The sequence below is a fragment of the Anoplopoma fimbria genome, chromosome 17 (assembly GCF_027596085.1).
Source record: "Anoplopoma fimbria isolate UVic2021 breed Golden Eagle Sablefish chromosome 17, Afim_UVic_2022, whole genome shotgun sequence".
NCBI lineage: Eukaryota > Metazoa > Chordata > Actinopteri > Perciformes > Anoplopomatidae > Anoplopoma > Anoplopoma fimbria.
Window position 1 is genome coordinate 24518036 of NC_072465.1, and position 12835 is coordinate 24530870.

At 37.3% G+C, this 12835-nt stretch overlaps 1 long non-coding RNA gene across 1 annotated transcript; it reads right to left on the reverse strand.

The window, feature by feature from the left end:
* Positions 1 to 1712: 1712 nt before the first annotated feature.
* Positions 1713 to 12544, reverse strand: LOC129105952 (uncharacterized). The gene is made up of 3 exons (XR_008531831.1): positions 12504 to 12544; positions 11121 to 11240; positions 1713 to 1763 (listed from the first exon to the last, which is right to left on the reverse strand). It is a non-coding gene; the product is annotated as an uncharacterized LOC129105952 (long non-coding RNA).
* Positions 12545 to 12835: the final 291 nt, after the last annotated feature.

The window sequence follows — 12835 nt, forward strand, 5'->3', positions numbered from 1 at the left end:
TCACATTTTGGTCAGTCTCTTACGCATGCCTACTTTGTGGACACATTTCTTTTATAATCATGTTTTAGCATAATAATAATAATAATCAATCCTTTATTAGTCCCACAATGGGGAAATTATTTCTCTGCATTTAACCCATCCCGGAGGAGCAGTGGGCTGCAATGAAGCGCCCGGGGAGCAACTTGGGGTTAGGTGTCTGGCTCAAGGACACCTCGGCATGTTGCCGGTAGAGGGGTTTGAACCACCAACCTTGTGGTTACGGGACAAGCGCTCTACCTCATGTGCCACAGCCGCCCCCATGCACATTAGTTTGCTTAGCAGCACCGTGTCTAATTGCTTGTTCTTTATGTAAATAGAGTTCAAAATGAGGTTCAGCAATCCGACAGAAACACTCAACTATAGCACATGCAGAGGTGAGGACACGACTGTTGGCTCCGTTTAACCTGATAACATGGGAGACATAGGTTAAAAGATAGAAGGAACAGGTTATGCCAAGTGAATGCATTATGATTGTTCCCACATGGAGCGAAAACATTTATACATGAATGTACACCTAAAGCACTCAAATCAGTAGTTTTATTTGGATCACAGTCAGAAGTATCCTGTAAACAAATAAAAAAAATGCTGTTTTTATGTACATCTTTTTGGCCATGTATTTCAGTTGAATTTTGTGTTTTGAGGATAATTGGGAATTATGTCTCCTCTATGGGATAAATTAAATCCTGCATTCGGGAGATCTGGTAGGATTTGTAGCTGTGCCGTCACATCTTAGAAAATGTCGTTGAGTTTTCAGGAAATTTCTCAATCTGAAATATTCAAATATAGTATTTGTATATTTTGACATACATATGTTTTTACGCATATACATATAATACAAGTGTATTGCGAATCAATACTCCAGGAGTTGTTGAGTTTACATATTAACATTTATTGGTATTTGAAGGATGGTATAACTGTTGGAGAAATGTTACTATCCACAAGGATTGCACTGCCACAAATGTAGTAAAAACAATGCATACATATCATTAGGCTGTGGCTTGTGCTTTAATGATACATAATATAGATATCCAACATAATGTATGTCATGTTTGCCAACCAATTTATTTTTCCTTTTTTACTTGACAACCATAAAACCGATCAATCAAAATAGTGCATTTGCTGAATTAAATATTTTAAGAGCAATTTTTAAGTTTAAGGCTACGCATGCCAAAAGAAGAAACAAAAAAAAAGACTTGAAATCAGAATACTGATGTATCAAATGGATATTAAAATAGTTTGGGACAGTGTTACACATGTGCAGTGATCTAAGAAATGTTTTAGCTACTCTATTCTTTCGCTCCACCACACCTGATCCCCCCCCCCCCCCACACCACCATTGGAGAGGATCAGGGATGTTGTAGCCCCATGTGTGTGGGAGCCGCTCTAGGTTAGGGCTATGCTGTGGAATCTGGGTTTGCATCCACTCATCACATGCAAACTATCCAGAGTATATAGATTCAGTCTATCCAAGGCATTTGTAACCAAGAATATAAAGTGCTTTTAGTGAGTGAGGTGATTCAAAAAGAGCACCTGATGCCTTTTTTTTTCACTCCACTCAATGCTGAGTGAGGAGGGGATTTTCTAAGTTGCCTCTGACTTGTGAAAGGGCTTCATCCTCACCCTTTATTTAGATATATTTTCAGAGTATTTCTGGATCCTTCTTCCAGCCATTGCTCATGCAGTGTTGGATTTTTTTGTGAATAATTTGACCCCCTGGGCCGCTCCTGGAAAGAAAAAAACAGCAGAATTTACTGCCAGTTTGTCTTGTCTAGAACAACATCTGTGTTTAAAATAGCAAATCCTCTGAGTTCAGTTCAGTTTGTATCCTTCATTGTTTGCACTGGGAATCCTGAATGCATCAATGAGTGTGAGCAGCCTAGACGGATTCTGCTTCCTTGGCTGTCCCTGGATCAGAACCTTGGAAAGCAGTTACGACATGCTTTGGTGGAGAAAAGAATCGTAAATGGTCTACCTGAGCTGTACAGGAAAGCAGGATGATGCCTGGCTGATCTATTAACATGATCTATTAATCAGCACTACCAATGGTTTTTATTGGATCAGTTAAGTTCGCAGTACATGATAACTTTATGATACAGAAAACTATAGACAGATAAAGTCACATTAACCTGACTCATGTCCATCTCTAGCTGAAGGGGACAGCTGTTTGTCTCCCTTTGTGAAACAAAATGTCAACATTCACTTATTTTAATCTATATCTATAATTTATGTACCATAACACACATACTTATTTTAATCTAAACCATGATATTTTGTTACAATTTACAACGTTAACTATGCGTTTAAAACTGTGTTTTAAAAAAAAAAAATTCTAGGAGAAAATATGTTTACAGTGAAATGTAGTTTAGTTGCATTTGAACCAATCAAGTGTGGAATTCAATTGTATTATATAGCTGTGGTGTTAAAGTGGCAAACATACAACTATGGATTAGTTTTTGCAGTCAAGAGGCATATTCCTTATTTGTTTTGGCTTTGTTCAATGGGGTATAAAACATGTGAACCATCTGAAAAGTGAATCATTTCTTCCACTTTTTAATAACGAATACATCTAATTTATTCACACAGTACATGCACATAGCTAATATATATCTAATTGTTATAGTATGAATACCAGAAAACCCACAACTGATGAACAATGGCTAGAATTCTTTCCACCCTTCTCCTTAGGGCAGTTTGCCTAAAGCAAATCAGGCATGCAATGGAAAACACAGCTCCAATATTTTTTTAACAAAATGTTTAACAGCATTAGTTATGCTGGCTTAAGAAAACCCCTGAATATCAGCCTGATTCTACAAACCCTTAAAAGTGTCCCCACGGACAGACACGTGTCATTTACAACATACATAGCCCGAAGCTTTTTGTGTGGAGCGGCACGCAAGGCTTAATGGATCCATCTCTGGCATCAACTAGCAAGATGACATGAATCAATTGGCTGAAGCGAGTTGGGTACACAAACCAGTGATGCAACCTTTGTGTTTCTTGCTCAGTCAGAAACCTGCAAACACCATTTGTGCAATCACAGGGGAATCCATAAGGGAACCGTTGCTACACGACTATCAGCCTTCTAAGAATCGACAACAGCGGCCAAGAGGATATTTGTGAGAGTGCTGGGCCACTTTGTTGGGAATGTGAGATTGCAAACAAAAAAAGGAGCTTGTCCACCTTAGCCTGAATTGACACTTAGGTCCAGAGTGACTTATATGAGCATGAGTGTGTTGTGGATTTTTATGCTGCAGTGGTATCCGCTCAGAAAAAAAAGATCTGTTTGTCAGAGTCAATAAAAAATCAATTGTGGCATTAAGAGAACGCTGAAATGAGCGCAAGGCTGTCCTCAATCATTCCGTATAGTTGTAATATAGTTGTCCCTCATATAAGTTGATATTCAAGGATGGAAAAGCACCTCCTTTTTTGTCCGCTGGTGACAATGCCTGCTTCTTCCAGCAGAATCTGAATGGCCACACTCTTTGTGCACACTCTTTTTGTTACTTGCCAAAAAAAAAAAAAAAAAAAAAAAAATCGTACACACACTACGGTGGTTTGAGAAATGTTATGTTGCAAAGTGAATTGGGAGCCTCAGGTTCTTGCCAATACAAAACTATTGTGTGATCACGATAAGGACTCTTGCATCTAATTATCATGTGTATACCAGGAGTGGTGAAAAGAAGTGACTGTGAAAGAAGACATTTGTATTTGCTCATTGCACAAGAGTAATGTATTCTGACGTGGTCATTTCCTGGAATACAATGCAGAGTATGCTTTTTTTAAAAACAATTGAATTAATGTCAGTGTTGCATTCAGGTTTCTCCCACTGCCCGCATCCAGCTCACTGATAAAAGCCAAACAGAACTAATGGTGCTGAACAAACCACAAAACTACATCTGAGGGTCAACCACACACAGCTAAATGACAATGTCAATAGCTGACTGTCAGCTTGTTGCGTGAGGTGTGTGTAAGTGACAGTTTCATTCCAGTGCAATAGAGATCTTTAACACCTTCTCTGTGGGGGAGGTATCCTTTAAGGACACTCTGCCTACAGATGGACATCAGATATCAGAGCTTAACATTGCTCTTCTCTCTTTCAATAGTCTCCATGTATTACTCAAATTATTTCTTATGGTGAATTACTATCCAAATGTGTGGCAATGAAATGGCCTCTTATCATCTGAAACCTCGATCTGAATATAAACTTGTCATGTCGGCGATGTAAATGAACCAGCCAGCGACCAACCATCCTGCAATTTTGACCAATTTAATTGCTCAGGTACAGTAGGATGGACTTTAATTATCACCATTACTCACTCCAAATGGCTTTCATGTTTAGAGTCTCGTGTGAAGAATATTTAATAAGACAATCACATCTGAATAAAAGCTCTTACACTTTCATTAGTGAAATGTGACAGGCTGAGCACTTTAAAGTACTGGGGAAGAAAGATTACGATCAATATCACATTCCTAACAATTAACCAAAAATTGGAGTCACTCTATTTGATCATTTTGCTTGCAAACATTCACTGCATGTTCCCAGACTAGATTATACGTGGGCTGAAATTAAATATTGAGATGGCAAGTTGGGTAGCTTATTCAACATGGCCTTAAATTGTCATCTCTAAACTCCAGGATGAGTCAGAGGGATTAAAAGTAATTTCATCTCTCAAACTGAGAACCCCAAGTACAGCTGTAATTTGTTGTACAGTTGCTGTACAGTTGTCCTCCGAACAAAATCAGAAGCTTGACGCAGATATAACAAGTTTCCAGGTCTGTTTCAGTGTTCTGATACTCTGACACGATATTAACAAGGCGGACTTTCTGTATTTTAAAATCCACCAGGTGATCATATTAAAATGAATTTCCAATAATTTAAAGTTAGAAATGTTTCCATCCTAAAAATATTACAAAAACTGCTTTCAAAGAAACCAAACTCTGTATGAAAACACGGATAAAAGGCCAGACTCCAGGCAGGGATTTTTTCTTTTTTCTATGTCATTTTCTCCCTCACACTTCTCAGACCTGCAGCTTTGAGGCTCTTACATGTTGCAAATGCTCATTTTCAAAGAGATTACAACACATATCTGTCAGAAGCAGAATTGCATGGATATTATGCATGGGGGACGACTCAGAAGTCTGCCAGTGGGGAACACATTGCAGTGTGCTGAACCATCACCAGAGATTAGGGGTGACTTCCTAAAATGGGACAAGACCAGGCTTGCGGGGTTGACCAGGTTGGAACCAGCTATAGACGTGCTTTAGCTGCACAATTTAGCCTTATTTGCAGTACACGTAGATAGGGAGGAATAAAACAACTATGTCAGCTACAAGTATGTCCTGTAGCGACTGGCAACATATTACCCACTGCAGAGAGTGATACCCTGTAGTGGCTTTACAGAATACTTATGGCTATTATTACAGTAATGCCACTCACAAAATACACTTTTTTTTTTTTTAAATGAGGGAGAAGGTTCAATTACAACTGCTTAATTTTACACATTTTCTAAATACAGTAAACATGTATTACAATATATGATAGACATTATATGTGTAAACTGTAAATTTAGTTGATTTGTAATTGGAACATTTTTCAATTATTAGAACTTGTTAGATTCTATATTTTCCACACGACAATGCATTAATGGTGATGATATTTATACTTTTAGAAAATTAAAAAAACAGTTAGGCAGCTCTCTTTGAAATGTCCCAATTGGTGAACGGAGGGTGAAAACCAAATAAAAGCTCTATTTGATTTTTCAATTCAAACAATTAGAGATGACTGTAATCGTTAATTTGCTAAATTAAGGCTGTCTGTTGGAGTTCCTTCCAACATAGCTGATTTTGTCACAAAAGCTAAGTGGTCTGGTTTGTAAAGAAAGGCTGGACATTAATTAGTCTTTACAATACTGCTCATAAAGTACATGCAATCTACATATTTTGGGCATTAACATTGTGTTGCCTCGGGTTAAATCTTTTGTCTGTTGTTTGGGTAAATCACTTTGCATTCAAATTTCATGAATGATATCTATAAATAAGAATCCACATTTACAAATGAATTCAGTCAATTATACTGAAAACCTGCCAAACTGACTCCAGATCAGCACGTGCACACATGGATATGGGACACACACACACACACACACACACACACACACACACACACACACACACACACACACACACACAAACACACACGCACACGCCTAATGCTTTCTGCCGGTCCACTCCCACCTTTCAACTCAGGAACTGAGGAATCAAACTCCCTTCAGTGTTTCATTCAAACTCTTACATACACTACTATACTCTCTTACATACACTACTATACTCTCTTACAAATACTACTATACTCTCTTACATACACTACTATACTCTCTTACATACACTACTATACTCTCTTACAAATACTACTATACTCTCTTACATACACTACTATACTCTTACAAATACTACTATACTCTCTTACATACACTACTATACTCTCTTACATACACTACTATACTCTCTTACAAATACTACTATACTCTCTTACATACACTACTATACTCTCTTACAAATACTATTATACTCTCTTACATACACTACTATACTCTCTTACATACACTACTATACTCTCTTACAAATACTATTATACTCTCTTACATACACTACTATACTCTCTTACACATACTACTATACTCTCTTACATACACTACTATACTCTCTTACATACACTACTATACTCTCTTACATACACTACTATACTCTCTTACATACACTACTATACTCTCTTACATACACTACTATCTTACATACACTACTATACTCTCTTACATACACTACTATACTCTCTTACATACACTACTATACTCTCTTACATACACTACTATGAGTATAATGGGACACATGCCAACAAACACACACACACACACACACACACACACACACACACACACACACACACACACACACACACACACACACACACACACACACACACACACACACACACACACACACACACACACACCTAATGCTATCTGCCGGTCCACTCCCACCTTTCAACTGTGAGTATAATATTAAAATGGTGAAAAATAACAGGGTAAGCTGTATCAGCTGAAATGAGGTAAACAAAAATACAAAAATGATTAACACATGTGTAATCACACATGTGAATAACATATAGTGAAGCGACATATAAGGAGTTTCAGTTGAAATAAAAGTACAGTAATTGCATATCAAGTACAACCAGTAGTATTTATGCATGTTGTCCAGGAGGAGAGGAAGAAGGAAAAGGGAAGAGAAAGTGGAAAGACAAAGAAAGTCTACACAGTCACAGAGCTATGTTTTATTTATGATAATATACTGTATCTAAATATACAAGGACATTTTAGGACCTAGTTGAAAGAACTGTTTCGGGACGACTGCTTTAAATGCTTCCCCACTGACATGAGAACACCGCATAATAGCCGTGGCTAAAAAATGATAATTGTCCAGTGGCAGTCATCCCAGAGCCAGACATCACTAAGATCTGATCAACAGCCATCTGCCACCAAAATGTAATCTAAATCCACTAATTAACTTTTGGGATATCTGGCTAACAGACGACAACCAATGAGTTGAAATGTAACCTCATTTGCTGATGGACGTAAATATATTTTGCACAATATTTTAGCCATATCGAACAGCCCTCTATTCCAAGTGTCTTCTGAATGTTTTTTTATATTCCGCAACAAGACTGACACAGCATATGGGTCAATACAAATCTTATAGAATTTTATGTGTATCAAGTGAAGGGATGAAGAGATAATTCTAAATTCACTTACACCAATGCAATACTGGAACTACTTTGCTTGCTTATGCCTGAAAGCCTCTCTCTCTCATTCACACACACAACTTAGATCATATTATCCTTTTTCCGATAAGTCGTTCTTTATTTTTTTCATACTATACACACACACATATATATATTATTTATCAAATATTATTTATCAAATATGATAGTATGCAACCCTGTCTCCTATACATTTTGTTTATTTACAACTAATGTTTCACCAATTGTGCTTTGATGGGGAATATAATTGATCTCTCTATTATGTTTACATAATATTTTTTGTGCAGTACTTCATATAATTCATATATAGGCCGTCAAAGTGGAAGATGGGTTGACAGAGTACAGGACTTTGAAATCAGAGACATTCGGAACCATAAGAAAACTAATCATGCTTTAGTTGCTACAAGCAGACATTGTTTTGCAAGATAGGCTATTGTCTGAAAACAAATGAACGTGGTCAGTAACCCGTCATTAGTGACATTTTGCAACCGGCCACATTATGCACGTTTTCTCATTATGCAGATTATCTTAAAAGCCCTTTACCCATCTCCACATACTCCAAGTCCCTTGATGACTCGGCCATACTTGGACTACTCAAAGACTACGTGGTGCACTGACAACAACCTGCAGCTGAACATGGACAGGACAAAAGAACCGGTGGATTAGGACATCAAACACACCCCACACACTCAACCTCACCTCCATCCACAACAAGACAGCTCAGCAGGTCTGCAGCTTTAAATATCTCAGACTCATTATTGAAAATAAAACTCAGACTCGATCGACACATCACTGACATCCAAACCTGATCCCAGCAAAGACTCAGAGCACTGAACTGGACTTTGTTGCTTTAAGAAAGCATAATCTAACCCACCCTGCTGTACTGTTGCTCCCACTGTTTCTTCACCGGTCTATCAGAAATGGATCTAAGAGTCTTCACCCATCAAACACTCACAATATCAAATGACACTGATCACCTCCTAAACCAACACTTTGCATTACTTCCATGTGGAGATACATTACACTTAAATGGAGAAGAGCTTTTGCTCCTTCTGCAAGAGCAGCTCTGTATCATCTGCCTAGCTGACACTGTTGTGAATATAAATTTATATTTTGTGTACTGTTTATATCTGTATGTTGATAAATGTATGCTAGTTGTCTGCTAAGTGTATATCGGTATGTTTTTTGTGTACTGGCTATAAAAACAAATATCCCTCTGGGGACAAATACATCTAAACAAACAAATGTAATAATTGTCTTGCTGGTTTCAGCCACAGAAGCAAATGATGGCTGAAAATGGAAGCTGGTGCCCTGTTCTTTACCAAATCACTTTGAAATTCATGCTATTTAGATTTGTGCCCCAGCACAAACAAAATGCCATTTCAATTTGACACATTCCCTTCAAAACAACATAATAAAATGTCATGTCAGGAAAGTCCTTTCTTTTTTCCCCCATTTTGAGGTGAACCACGACAGCACATCCCTTTATTTGCTTATACATAAGTTGACTCTTATGCAACGGTGCAAAGGCAATTTGAAAAAGCAAACTTCCATCGCCTCTTTGCATTTAGAAGTCGTTCAAATTCATGCTTGAAATACACGCTTCTAGTTTTATTTTTCTATAGTAAACTTATTTTCTCCTCAATAAACTCCCACTTTCAGGATTAGAAGTTACACAAACAGTCCTCATCTAATAACTCTAGTTGGGGGAAGACTCATTACTTGGTAATGCCTTCAGTCAGCTTTGATTGCTTGCATCTCAGATCTGCATTGCAGATGGGCCCCTTCGTCTTCCCTGCATTCAGGGACGGCATCTCTGGCCACTTTCAGCTTATTTTATTGTGCTTAATGTATGGAAGCAATGGCACAACCTAACAGTTTGAATGCCTTTAGCTTCTTATGGATTGTAAACAACTGATAAGAGAATGGGTTTTCACTGCTCTGCACAAAACAAAACACTGGGAATACATGTCTTTTTCATTCTGGAATACTGACAAAATTAGATGATATTAATCCATACATAATAAGACAAAAGCTTATTTTCATATTAAATGGACACATACTGTGCTCATGCTGTGGCAGAATACATGAAATTTTGATCAAAAGCATTAATGAAACTCATATTACACACTTAACATGCGCCCATATTAATGTAATAATTATAGTTTAATAGCATCAGAAGGATACATGTTATATTTAATTGCATTTAATGGAGACAGGCAGCATGCTTATACAACCAACAGCTGCAGAATACTTAATATTTTGCAACACCGGATTATTGTTTCTATATATATATATATATATATATATATATATATATATAGGAAACTATTTAAAACTAAATCCAGTCATGGATAAAGCCAGACGTGTCGGTCTCAATGCAATCCAAATAATATAATATTTATTGGGATTACGTTTAAGAAATACATTTTAATACTGATATTGCCTCACAGTCTAGACAGCAAGAGCATTAGTGGGACAACAATCATCACCACATGCTGCATCTCTACTATTCTCTGTATTGGTTTCTGTCTTGTCAAATAAGTTTGAAATTGATCATGACACATTCATCACTGAAATGTGGTAGTAATATTGCAGTGTTAAATATGTAAGATAATGTTCCTGTAAGAGCTGTAGGATATAAAGCATTGGTGGTCTGTGGAAATCTGAAGAATAAATGCTGGCTAAAAATTAACATGTAAAAAAATAAATAATCTAAATCTAAAAAAATAGCACGAAACTTCATGAATATGAGGATATCTAAGTGGCTACATTTCTTCGAGTAATTAAATACCACTGCACAGTGATTATACACATATGGTGAAACATGCTCCCTTCTCATAATTAAATCCATAAGAATATAACTTAAAGATCTATTTCAATTAGATATTCACATGCATGGTCAGCTCCACTATACCTTCAAACTCCGATATCCAATCTGAACAGATGTTTTCATTCACCTGACCTAGATTAGGTAGAGTTGATTCATACATTTTCAATGCAGCTGTGCAATATCTATAGGATTATTAAGTGTTTCCAAATTGACTGTAAAATATAAGAGTGTTTTGATAATCATATGAATTTCATTTCTGAAGGAAGAATCTAATGGTTACAGTTATATCACTGTGTTCCAGTCGTATCCACAGCTTTTGGGGAAAATTACAACAGCAATGGTAGGAAGTCTATTTCCCTTTACTTTGTTTATTGTTTATTCTACTTTGCTCTCTGTCTCCCAAGTTTAAGACATTCTAATTTAGAGTGCACTGACCACAGCTGCAGGAGGGGACACATCGCTTCCTCTGGAAGATGGATCGGTCCTTCCTCAGGAACTAATTAGCCAGTGTCTTCCAGGGCCCATGTTCAAATGCCAAGTCCTGAAGCTCCATGACTGTAGGGGACACGGCCAAAACAGGGTTCACATACACAGACCATGCTAATTGTCCATTATGAAAGCTCTTTGGAGGCCATTTGAGTTGTCGATTTTGAGGTCATTTGTTCGAATCAACTCAACAGTTCGAAATGTAATGGACACATCATGAAGAAAGCACTTTGAGGTATTGGTCCAGTTTTAGGCTCCAACGAGACTTCCTGACATTATAGTTTTATGACGTGAACTCACTGCACTCCAAGTACTTCTCAGTAAGCAGTAAAGATAAAATTTCATGATGTAATTTTATGAAATTGTCAATGACTAAATGCAGGTCAGAGTGATTAGATTCAGTCTTTTCTCAAAGGTAGAGTTATGGTTGGGGAAATTAAAAAAACATTTTTATTATTCTTCAACAACCAGTAAGCCTGACAGAGATGATCCGGTATGTTAAAAAGTATTAACCTGACATTCAAAAACATCAAGTGACTACTGTTAAGTCCTCTACATATGTGAGGGTTTGGAAACAAAAGTATCTAATTGGATTGCCTACACTAGTCTGGAGAAATTTTCACATTTTAAATATCCAAAATGCACATACAACCTCCCCTTTGCCTCCCTTCATCACACAGTAGAGGATGTGTGATGATCCATGCACTGTAAGTGGATTTACAGCTTTGCGGAATAGTGAGGTAGGCTGCAGCAATAAATTATAGTGTTTTCTGACACACTCCATTTTGATTTCACTCTGGTGAATTTGAATAGCATGCTGAGATACAATGGATAATTGGCATTACATAGCACACTTAGTGTCTTTTCAATGGCATTCAATGTTCCATTACAAGAATTAAATTGAAGGTAGAAAAAGGGTTACAGAGAAATGAATGGCCATCAAGTACTCAAATTCATCCACAACCTTTCTCTTGTTACAATGAGCATAATTTCTCTCTAAATCATCCACTTTCAATTGTGAAATGGATACCATGATGCTCTTATTAAAATCCACATTGCATGAGGTCAGTGAACAGCATACACATACATATATATATAGTGAAGCACTTAAGGAATTTAGTCATAATTTTGTTGTCACAGTTCAAAGGCAACCCGAACCCAAAAGCCCGACTCAGGCAGTTGAAAAATAGAGTCTTTACTCAAGACTAATTACATTGATCTCCAAAATCCAGGCAGGCAAACAAAGAACAAAGGGGTCAGGCTGAGGCAGAATCCAAGATACACAGGCAGGGTAAAAAAAAACAGGGTAGATCAGGATCGGGAAGCACTTACTAGCAGAAATGCTGGAAAGATACGGCGCATGGCCCGAAGACAATCTGGAGAAGAGGTAGTGGAAGTGGACTGGTAGATATATTACGGAGCTAATGGTGGAATGAGGAACAGGTGAGTTGGGAGGATGAGCAGGTGACGATAAATCTACTAATGGAAGGGCAGGCAGGAAGGAATGGCCAGGTCTGAAATGAAAGCAGAGAAAACGTGAACATGTATAACCAACCAAACTGAATAAAATAAGCAGATTGGAATTGAAAATCATGACATTTGTGGTATAGAAATTGTGGTCAGATGTATTAACAATGATGAGACGGCACCAAAACACTAACTGT